At 45.9% G+C, this 12,208-nt stretch overlaps 1 long non-coding RNA gene across 3 annotated transcripts in view; it reads right to left on the reverse strand.

Annotated features, from left to right (window-relative positions):
• Nucleotides 1–12,208, reverse strand: part of LOC102555040 (uncharacterized) — a 133,966-nt gene that overhangs the window by 70,181 nt on the left and 51,577 nt on the right. Inside the window, exon 3 of one of the 3 annotated variants that reach the window (XR_001837862.3) lies at nucleotides 1–12,208. This exon is cut by the window's left edge and continues 5,888 nt beyond it; it is cut by the window's right edge and continues 27,343 nt beyond it. The exons of the other annotated variants lie outside the window; for them this stretch is intronic. This is a non-coding gene — a long non-coding RNA (uncharacterized LOC102555040). 3 annotated transcript variants of the gene reach the window in all.

Raw genomic sequence — 12,208 nt, forward strand, 5'->3', positions numbered from 1 at the left:
GTTAATGACTCCCATGTGGGGAAGTCCGGTGGTATTAGGAGGGCTGGGTGCCCTTGGAGGAAGTAAGCTTGGTTACATAAGGCTGGGTCCTAGTGAAAAGAACAACACGTTTGTAGAGTTTGGGGATCTCAGGGGTGTTTGTCTGGGCACGGTCCTGCGCAATCACAGACACAGGGGCCCCTAACTCATTCCCTTGGCAGCATGTGGTCCCTTGCTTAGGCACTTGGATGAAGTGAAAGCCCACTTCCTGCAGAGGGGCGGAAGCCATGCACAGTAAACACCACAGTCTTCTACAGCAACACTGAGCTGGGCAGGTCTCTGGGAAGGTGGCAAGCTCAAGGGACACAAATGTCCTTAGTTCTCACCACTCAGGTATCCAAAGCATTTAACCAGGGCTGTCTGACAAGCTGAATCATTTCTAAACCCACAGAGCAGCAGAGATGGTGGGAGATTGGACATTTGCATAAATGTTGGTTCTTCATCCAAAATCCTGCACCTCTACCTTCTAGAACTGCCCGGAAGGATTACTGGAACAGTAATACTTCTGCACAGCTTCTGCCTTCTCTGCCTGTCTCTTTTCCTTTTTCCCCTGTTGAATTACCAATGCAAATGATGGGCGGCCTGCATCCCTGGCAAGGCCCGGTGCAGTGGCTCAGCTCCACAGCCCAGTGTTATATATCATTAGCAGGGAGACCATTAAGTAGATTTATTGAAAGAATGTTTCTTCAGCACAAGGAGATCTTTTTGATGAAAAATGGAACTCATTATTCCTTAAAGGACACAGATTGACTTATCTCCTCTATCAGTTACAGCGTCTGCTCTCAGCTTGTCTCAATCAGCAGAGAGCTTTGTAGTCACTTCCTAGGGCCGAGGCCAATGTGCTTCATGAAAAAGGTTTGTTTTCACATTTTAATTGGAAATATAATAGCGCGCCCTGGAACCCTGACTGTCTTTTCCATTACCACTTGCCAAAGATCAATGGTGAGACACCGCCCATCAGCCATGACCGACATTCCTCTGCTTTCCTGGGGCGACCCTCTAAGAAGCTGTCTGGCATCCTTCTCCCCAGTACGCATTCCCAGTTATGATCCTCTTCCCCACTTAAGGTTTCAACCAATGTTGTACATCATGGAGTGAGAGTAGATGTCTGAAAATTTTAACCTTGGGCCTAGGGGTTGGCTTGTTCAGTAAAATGCCTGCCATGCAGGTGTAAAGATCCAAGTTCTGGTTACCAGCACCCATGGAAAAGTCAGTGGGGTGGCATGCTTCTGTCACACACACACGCGCACACACACACTCACACACACACGCACACACACACACACACACACACACACACACACACTCACACACACAGGGTCAGGGGAGGAAGGGAAGGAGAGACAAAGAAAAGACTGACTTACTTATTACCCAGAGGCTCCCAGGATGCCTTGGTGACTTTGGGAAGGGTGCAGACCTATGTACTGTGTTTAAATCCTGATGAGGTGAGGACGGTAGCTGCCCAGAGCCTGCTCTGTATCTTTCCTTTTCCAGGTTGGCCCTGAGCTCATGAACCTCCTCTTCGAGCCTTGTACATGCTGAAATTCTAGGCGTGTGCCATCACACCTACATTTCTAGACATGCATCTTATCTCACATAAACGGCTTCCATTTACCCCCATGCACGTTCATTAGAGTGAACACTCTTTAACCTCATCAGTGTTCAAACCTTTTCAGTCTTCTGCCTGAAACGATATGTAATCCAATAAGTACTCAATATAGAAAGTTGGATATTTAACATAGTAAGCACTCAGAAAATGTTGACTGGATAAATAATGGGTATGCCTGCCTCAAGAGGATTCCTCCCTGACTGTGTGTATGACGACCTGGACAGAGAAGTCTGGCCTGCTTGGATATAGCCTCTCGCCTAAGAGAAGAAACTAATTGTCTTAACATGTAACCTTGTTGAAGTCATGTAACATTGTCAGCCTTCAGCTTTCCTTCTCAAACCTGGCGCTAAGAAGATGGAGGAGCGAGTAGAACTGTTGAGAATGTGAGCATGGGGCCCGAGCAGATAGCCTAGAGGTAAAGGGCACCTGACACAAGTCTGGTGACACGAGTTCAATCCTCAGAACCACCAGGTAGAAGGCGAGAACTGACTCCTGAAGGCTGTCCTCTAATCTCTTCTCATGCACTAACAGATGTGTGCACACTCATACACCATAATAAATACATAGAGAGCAATACATAAGCAATCATAAGTGTGCACACATAAAAATAAATATAGCGTTTCAGCCCATTAATGGATATTAGAGGAAGAACAACAGTTTATTGACCTACTCTAGAGACCTGGTTTCAGACATTGAATGAACCTTCTGCATCTCATTTTCATATGCATAAAATGATGACACACACACCCAGAACACTGAAGCTCTAAACTTCTCTTCCACAGTCACTAAAATTCAGTGGAAGTCTCCAATGGTTTTATCAAACACTTGAGAGGATTCTTCCCACTACAGTTAGGAAAGGCAAATAAAACCAGGCATGGGAGATTTGGTACAAAGCCAGAGGTTGTTTCACAGAACCTAAGTGCAGAAATCCAGTGCCAACTGGAGCCAGGAAGTAGAAGGTTGGGTGGAAACTAGGAAGCTCACCGCCTCTCTCGGTCCCCCTACAGTCTCCCTAAACCAGCTCCTGCTTCCTATGTACACACATGGGAAAGCACAGCCAGCACAGAATCCCAGTACACAGACACCTGAGGAAACACCATCTTTCTCTTCTGACTTCATTCTTGAGTCTTAGGGAAGCTGCTACCTGGCTGGCCCACCCTGGACCAGAAGAGTACACTGGTTTACATTGTACCACTATGACTGCCCCCCTAGGTGGAGTAGTCATTTGAGAAGACAAACACTGCTTAGGGTTGCAACCCAACAGATAGCAGTCTCTTGGCTACCTGCCACACTTCCTGGGGAGGTAAGGCACTTTTTAATCATGTGCTAGTCCTTACTCTCAAGGTAGTTGACAGGGAAGCTTAAATAATTGAATACCATTCTCCCAAATGTCACAGACAGCTTTTAAGTTTGTCAGGACTGCACTGCTTTGCTTGGTTGTGTTTAATCCTTTCAGTCTTCGGTGTCAAGCCTCTTGTGAACTGCAGAAGTATCCTGAATGATTCATAAAACTACCTAGAGCAAAAAAGGATAACATTTCCAGGGATCTTAAAACAGCATATTTTAAATAACCTCCTTCCCTCCGCTAGAACAATAATAAGGCAAGGCAGTAGCAATGTCCTCCACCCAGGTCTCTCACATCAGAAAATTCGAGGCAATTCCTCTGCCTTTGTTATCCTGAGAGGTTTGATAGAAGAGAAGTTTGAATTCATAATGGAGAGGGGTAGACACAGAGACCATCTTGGTTTTTTTTCCTTGCAAACTTTACTCAGGGGGGTTCAGACAAAGGAAGAGCCTTGGTTGCTTGGGTGAGGAGTAGACAGACAATAGATAGAATCAGAAATTTGGATTGCAAACTAAAGTGCCTGCCTTGGAGAAGAATGAGGAAATGTGCTACTCTGGAGGAGGGCACTGATGACAATAGATGAGTCTGTCTTCTCACCAGCTTCAGGAATGAACAGTTTTGTTGTTCTTAAAATCTCCCTTTTCCTCTTGAGCCTTCCCTAAACCTCCCACATAAAGTCATTTTCCAGAAGGATCCTCAGCCACTGGCCATACCTCATTCTTGAGCACAGAGCAAAGAATAAAGTCTGCTTCATCAACTCAATGTGACTTAAGAGCTTAAGTAACCTCCAGAGAGAGCCTCATTCTGAATCTCTGAGAGTAGAAAAAGGAGAGGTCAGGGGCTTCCACAGCTGCCCAATCTAATACACTGTAGTCCTTTATGATTAGCTCACCTACAGCTACAATGTTAATGAAGCTGTGGGAAGACTTAAGCCAATAATCACAAATGTAGTACTGAAAAGACAATCTACCCTCTATGCCTGCTTTTCTTAACATAATGCTTACCTTGGCCACCTGTAACCAAGATGCTGTAGGAATCCATTTTGCTTGTTTTTCCTCTGAGGGGTAAAATCCTTGTGAACACTGAGGTTTTCTCAGCGTGGACCTCCATATCACCATACCTCCAACCTGTCCAACTGTTGGCTTGATTCTTCTCCATTCACCACCAAAGAAGCAGCTCTGAATGTTGCTAAGAGTTGGGGGTCTGAGACGTGCATAGTAGCACCTGCCCATAATTGCACTTGAGAGGCAGAGCAAGGAGGATCTCTAGGAATACGAGTTCAAGACCAGCCTGGTCTACAAAGTGAGTTCCAGGCCAGCCAGGAACTGTTACACAGAGAAATCCTGTCTTGAAAAATCAAAAAGAAAAAAAATGGGGATGTGGGGTACAACTCCTGGCACCCTTTTCAGGCAGCTCAATTGTCGGTAACTTCAACTCTTCTGGCCTCTGCAGGCACCTGTACTCACATGCACATAATAAAAAATAAATAAAATCAGAGTGGAGTTGGAAGGTTGGGATCAGATTACCAGTGTATTCAATTCTTGGCTTTCCCACTCCGCCTCTAGATGTGTAAGGTAAGCTTAACTTTCCTCAGCTATAAAATCAAGGTAGTAGGGAAGTTATATAGATTAAATAAATTAATTCTGTGAGTCAATACATCTAAAGTGTTTTGTGCTATATGTGGCACAGAGTAAGCACTCATAAACATGACTTATGATTGACCAAAAGACATCAATGAATTAATCAATAAATATTGATCAACTACTGTGTAAATTATAATTAGGTGCTCAGCTGAGGAAGAACAGGGATGAATAAGGCCCCCGGAAGACGCAAGGGCAGATGGAAAAAGCTAACACAGACCTAGGAAGGTGTGCATAGTCCCTAAAGTCCTGGAACAAGCCTCTGAAATGTCAGGTCTAAGCCGGACATGGTACTGTTGCCCCACCTTCTTAGAGGACAGAGGTGACAGGTCTTAGTGTGCACACCCACACAGTCAGGCATCCAGGCTCCTGATTTGGAGAGCTGGGCAAGTAACAATAGGATTAGTTCTGGACTCCCTAATACTGACCAAGTGGGGACATTCAATAAGGTCTCTCTGGTAACAGAGGCTGGAGTAGCGATGCCCAGGAGAGAGGGTATTGTAAGTAGTGAGCATTTAGGTGATGGCTGGTGATTCCTGCCTTACTAACCATCCTCTAGGTCAGTAGTTCTGACGACCTTGTGGGGAGGCATCGTATATGAGCTATTCTGTGTATCAGATATTTACATTATGATTCATATCAGTGGCAAAGTTACAGTTACAAAGAAGTAATGAAATAATTTTACTGTTTGGGATCACCACAACCTGAGGCACTCTTTTAAAGGCTCACAGCATTAGGAAGGTTGAGAACCACTGTTATAGATAATTTCAGACGCAAGAAGAGCAAAAGTCTTGGTGAGCACTAGAATGTAAGGGGTGGGCTGGAGAGAGGCGCTCACGCAGGGACATGAGAAGGGATTGGACTGGTAGGAAGAGGACAGCAGGAGAGGGTGGGATGACCAAATCTGCAGTGAGTGGCTGGAGCAGGCAGGAGGACAGCCCATCAGGACCAGCGCCAGAGGCCGTGGCCCATGGTTTTTATTGCTCTTCTTTTTTCTTTCTTTTTTTAGTTAGTACACAAATTAATTGGTTTTATTATGACATCCCATACACATCTACTGTTATACATCGCTCACAGTGACTATCCCCATCAACCAGTCACATTAGCGATTTTTCCTCTTCCTCTCCTTTTTACTTTAATGAAAGTGGAAGGGGAGAGTGAAGGGAGTCTGACTCCTTTAGAAGAACCAGACAGTTCTTCCACCACAGTCCTGATGCCATTCTCTTCTAACAGATATACTGGTAAAGACTTATTGTATAGCTGTCTCTTCCAGATTGGACCTTTTTACTTGGAAGTAGCTCAGAAAACTTAGGAAACTAACAAAATCTTGAGGGGTGTGGGGAGATAGCTGAAGTGCCTGGTGCATAAGCATGAGCATCTGAGTTCTAATTCTCACAACATGGGTAAAAAGCTGGGAATGCGGTACATATATGTCTGCAATGCCAGCCTTGGGAGGTGTGTGCAAAAGGAAGATCCTGGAAGTTCACGGACCAGAGTCAGTGAGTGACCCTATATAACCAACCAACCAACCATCAATGTAAAGAATTGACCATAAAGCAAATGAAGAAAGATATCAATCTTGCTGCCCCACAAACATACAAATAGGTATGCAGAACATAGAAACACACACAGTTACATGGTTCAGAAAGTTCACAGGAATTATAAAATGCACAGGTCCATCTTTGAGGTTGTTTAAACAGAAAATAATTTCTGGACACTCTTTGTTGGAGGCTGCTCCAACTCGGGCAGGAATCCCCGAGGACAGACCTCTCATTCATGCAAGGTGAGCTTTTGGTGAATGCAGATGCCTGAGAATCACCCATGCTTCCCAACTCATGATCCTGTGGATGCCACCAATAATTTAATTGGTACACCAAGTTGGAATTGTGTAGAATTGTTCCTCTGGTATGTAACTACAACAGTGTCCTGGTATTCTGGTTCACTAGACATCCAGACTGTAAGGAGGAGGAGCTTTTCTAGGGCACACTATGGCAATGTGGATCTAATTGTTTAGAACAATGGTTTTGCTCCCGCCTGGAACCCTTCCCCTAGCCATCCAGAGGTGGTACCTGCTCTAGCATTGCCAGAGAGGTAGAAGGGGCTCATGGACACAGGAACTTGGCAACTAGCAACTCTCACAGCATCTTCCCCAAGGCCCTCTGGAGAGGGCAAATACTATTGAGCACCGGGACACCCAGCCTGTGATGGGTGATATCCATGGGGGTGCCCTGAGGTGGGCATCCCTTTCACTTCAACACTAAGCTATGCTTTGTTCTGGGTGGGCCCCTGCTTTTAGCTCTGTCCTAATTACTTTCTGAGAATAGTTTTTGCTACACGAGAAGAGTTATGAATGGGGGATGGAAATTTCATTGGAAGTAAGCTTACCTAAGGATACCTGGCAAGAGCTCTGGGAGCCACAGAATTGGGTTTTATGTGGGATATCCTGTCTAATATGAAAGCTCCCAGTTCCAGATTTTCTGGGTCTAGCCTCTTGTTTCTCTATGGGGCCATGACCTGTTTTGAGTGCCTTAGCACCATTCTGTGTGGCGCCTGAGTCACAGGTGTGACTTATTCATCAGCCTCAGCTGTGGTCCAAACTCAGCGTCAGTGGCTGGTGATATGGGTGTTCTAGCCCCAGAACTCCTCTAACAATCTCAGGCCCAGTAAATATCACAAGGAGAAGGAACACCACCCTGCTGAGCTCAGTCAACCCGGACTGTGAGGAATATCATAACCATTGTTGTTCCTGCCACAGCAGCTCTGGTGGTTTGTTATATAACGGTGGGTAACCAGGACTGCTTTCATGTTTTCTGCACAATTCTGACCTAACTGCTGGAGTCGTCAACACACACAAACCTTAAGCTACCCACCAGGTTCTTGTCAGCAGCAAGGACTTCTTCCCACGACCCCTTGCAGTTCCATTCTCAAGTTTCATGTGCCTTGGCCTCCTTACAAGTGCATGTGGCACAGACCTCAGGTGTGAGGCAGAGGCAGGGAACTGGGGAAATCCTCCAGGGGTGAGCACCTGGACAAGTGAGCCGTGAGAACCTCTCAGGCTAGACCCATTTTTACAGACAATTGGCCACAGAAGTGATTTCTTCTCTAGTCTTCATAAAAGGAGGCAAACCAAAAATCAAGGCAACTCAGATGACTGTGTTCCCACTTTTTCTATATTGAGGGCCAGTTTAAGTGATGTTGTATGATGCTTGACCATAGTAACTATGTATTTATGACCCTCAGTGTCTGTGTGTGTGTGTGTGTCTGTGTGTGTGTGTGTGTCTGTGTGTGTGCGTGTGTGTGCGTGTCTGTGTGTGTGTCTGTGTCTGTGCATGTGTGTGTGTCTGTGTCTGTCTGTGTGTGTGTGCTGTGTCTGTGTGTGTGCATGTGTGTGTGTGTCTGTGTGTGTGTGTGTGTGTATGTGTGCGCGTGCGCATAGAGTGCACGCTCATCCATGCGTCTGTGTTTGTGTGAATTCAGGAACACAGGACATGGAATATGTCTGGAGGTCAGGGGTCAGGCTTCATCTTGTTAAGGACAAGACCTCATTGTCTTTTCTGCTGGAGATACCAGACTAGCTCTGCCCAGAACTTCTGCACAGTTTCTTGTTACTGCCTTTTATATCTGTTTCTGCCTGGGATCACAGATGCTGGCATTACTTGCTTGGCTGGTTTTTAAAAAGACAGTATTTTTATTCATGCATGTCTATGAGTGCGGGACAGAAGAGGGCGTCAGTTCTTCTGGAACTGCAGTTCCAGGCAGTTGCGAGCTGGGAACTGAACTGAGTTCCTGCTCTGCGGCCATTGCTCCAGCCCCTCACTTAGCTTTTATCTGGGTCTGGAGATTAGAACTCATCTACATGCTTTCATGGTTAGTGCTTTGACCCACTGTCCCATCTCCTCGGCTCTAAGTCTCCATAGCCTCCCTGCCCCTGTGAGCCCAGTTCAGCCTGTGGCCTGTCCCACATCGCCTCTCAGAAGTTTGCTTCTCGGGGAAGGAGCATCAATTGCTTTATATTCCAGGTCCTACTTTATAGATCAGGAAGGCATTGGGAAAGCAGAAGCCCTAAGCCACCATCCCCCATTTCTCCTTATTTCACAGGAATAATTTAAAAACCTGAAATTATTACAAGAGTGTGGTCCTAAAACTGGAGTTTTGAGCTACAAAGAGTGTGTTCCTCAGAAAATTGTAGCTTACCTACTCTGGCCCAAATTCTACTTTTCTTCCTGGGTTGCAATAATAGTAAACATGCTCAAACTTTATAGAATAAACTAACTTGTGACAAGGACAATGGAGGCAAGACCCACATACCATTGGTAAAACTCTTTGCATTTCAAACATAGAGGAGTTTTGGCATAATGCTTGAAATGTTTTTATATTGTCTGGGTCATAAATGATGGCAGGAAGACCCCATTCCTAGGAAAAATAAAATTAAACAAGGTGATCTGTGGTGAGTTACCGTCTTATGGGATTCATTCCACAGCCAGGCTGGATGACCTCATAAATTGTTCTCTGGGTTGGCAATGTCCCCTAAGCCTGCTAGATTGAATTATTTCCTTGTAACTCAGGCCCCCTGTCCAGGCTGTAATGAAGAACACCTTGTGTGTCTTGGCTGGCATGGGTAGTAGAGTCAGTGCCCACAACTGTCTGGGTTGTGGGCACTGAGATCAGTCATATGTCCCAAAGGGACAATCACTGATATTGTTCATAGTAATTGTCACAGTATCAGGCAAGGGAAGACAGTGGGAAAGTGTCCAGAATCCTGCATCTGGCACAGGGGTGTTTAGAATATGAGATCTGATTCAGACTTCAGACTGTTACACTAACTAGAGAACAATGGGATTCCTCCCTGCCCCACCCCAGCCAATTCTATGGAACTCGGAAAGACCGTGGCCCAAGACCGGATCACGCTGAGCCCCACCTGTGACAGCTTCTGGGACCTCTCCCTGAGGAGCAGCCTCACATATTTGGAGGGTGTAACAGCTTCCTTGGAGGAATGAACCTTGAATCCTCTGATCCCGAGGTGACAAAAAGGCTGGTAAGAGAAGAGCCATCAGGAAAGGAAGGCTGCTTCACCGAGGCAGCTCCTTTTGACCCTGCAGGGTCCAACAAATCACTCCCAACGCCATGGCCTCTTTCTTCTAAGTGGGAGAGACGCAGAGCCAAACCGTCCAAAGGCTCGCAGCGACCTGACCTCCGACCTCCAGGTCAGAGCCGGGCTTTGCTGACTCTATATCATCCGCTCTCTCTGAAATCCTCAAGCAGAACAGCTGTGGAAGATGTATTGTCTCATTAAGGACCGTGGATACCGATCCAGAAGCGATGCCTGCTGCTAAAACCAATGGTCTTAATCCCCTCCCCCCAAATCGGCCACAATGCAAGGAAACCTGTCACCGACAGTCTCATTAGAGCCTCATTTTTTTCCTGTTGTTGTTGGGGTCTTTTTGTTTGTTTGTTTTGTTTTGTTTTGTTTTGTTTTTCAGAACTCTACTTGGCAGCTCCTGCTGACTGGCAAGGTGGTTCAGAATTTTGGCTGGTGCCTTTCAACACTTCCAACAAACACTTCCGTTGGGAGTGACTGTCCTCTGAACCAAGCAACTGCCATACTGCCATCCTAGGGCATTCAGCCATGTCCCCATGCAAAAAATCATCCCAACCGGATTGTTGATAATTTACACCCCTACATAGAAGGACAAAGAGGGGCACCCAAGTACCTAATCACACCTTAATTGCCCATGGTCTGGGGGTGGGGGTAGAGTATATAAACTGGGGACACTAGAGTGGAGGCTCTATCTAAATGGCTACAGCAAAGCTCTATTCCCTACTAGGTAAAGACTTTCCAGGTACAGCCCACTGTGGAGGAGGAACACTCACACCCCTGGAAGTAAGCCCTTACCTAAGTTCTATGAGGAAGTCCAACAACTTTAGTCAATCCCCAGAATGAACTTTGGCTGTAAGGTGCCCCCATTTGTCACTGGGACACTAGGAGAAAGGTTGATTATGTTTTCTCCAGGGAAAGAATATTAGCAAAAACCTCTAAAATTTCTTCTTTTGACTTTAGAAAACCAAATTTTATTTAGAAAGAGATACTCACCAGGTAACTGCTACTGATAGGGTGACCAGCCATCTCTGTTTGTCCATGGCTAGAAGGATTCTGGGACACACAACTTTTAGCACTCAAACTGGAAATGCCAAGCCTATTGGGGTAGGAGTACATGAAACAGCTAGGTTCCCATAATTCCATATGCCTCTAACTGCAACCAGAAAGGCCAGCCAACCTGGGAAATGCAGGCAATTCCTTTCTCGTTATCCTCCATGAATAACTAGGCCACAGACCTATCAGAGACCTTCCTGTAAGCTATGTCTGCTAAAGAAAAACAGATCATGACAAAGGTCTGTAAGAGCATAGGGTGTCCGCACTGAGAACCTCCATTTCTTTTTTTTTTTTAGTGTGTTCTGTGTCGTTATATGACCTGGAAAATCACATCAAAGGGCTAATTCAGGAACTTGGCAATCCAAATGTGTTGCAAGAATGGTTGACAGATTTTTTTTCTTCCCTGAGGCCATCTGAGTATCTTTACAGGATTCTGAGTCAGAGACCAGAATCGCTTAGTGGAGGGAGTTCATTTGCTAAGTCTGGAAAAGATACATGTTATAAAGAATGGAGACATTTGCTTTTGTGCAGAGATGGTTTGGTCTTACCAAGGAAAGCTGCAAGAAGTATGAAGGGAAATCTTATCTTGTCACAGGGAAGTCCCATAACACCGTGCGTCCAGGCAGGTTTCTGCATGGACTAAGTTGCTGATGGTAAAATTCAGTCATCACCTTGTTATAATTTAACCACCTTCATCAAAACGTTGCTTTTCTGACTTTCAGAGGTGCAAGAGCACAGGCCAGGTAAGTCTTAATGTTGCGAGAATCACTGTAATCATCCCCCACTCGGCACACAGCTCTGTGACACAGCCACTGAGCCGAGCAACTAGGCCATAAAGATGAAATGTCCCTAGAGCAGCTGTGAAGGTGACAGTTTCAGTTTTCTGCGGCAAGGAATTTAAAGGCACTTAAAAATTCTGTAGCTGTGTGTACAGGGAGGTTTTGCAGTATTGTTCTGACTGTGCCCTAGAAGAGGAAAGAGGAGAGTCTGTGAAAATGGAGGTGTTGGGCCTGATCCAGAGACAGGTCCTGAGCTTCCAGCAGTCCAGTTGTACCCTGGTCCTCTCTGGCCCTCCAGGGCCAGGCTGTGACCTGTCTTAGTCTTCTAGTCTGTGTGGAGGATCTAGCTCTGCCCCGTGTCTGAGCATTCTCATATCTGTTTAAACCTATTGCGTTTTCTCCCTTCCCAACATGTTCTCAGGTGGGATTCAAGGCTTTCATCCAGCGAAAAGGCCTTGCCAGTGCTCAGATGGCCCCCTCCCCGCTTGGAACACAGGGTACTCCTCCCATCCATCTCCCTCCTAGTGGATGATAGCTCCATGTCCAGCTGGTCTCACTTTTATGGTCACTACTCCACTGGACTGCAAACTCATGGAGGGAAATGTTTGGCATCCATTCTCTGGATATATCTATCCAGCCAAGTCT

Source organism: Rattus norvegicus, chromosome 5, assembly GCF_036323735.1.
Source record: "Rattus norvegicus strain BN/NHsdMcwi chromosome 5, GRCr8, whole genome shotgun sequence".
Lineage (NCBI taxonomy): Eukaryota > Metazoa > Chordata > Mammalia > Rodentia > Muridae > Rattus > Rattus norvegicus.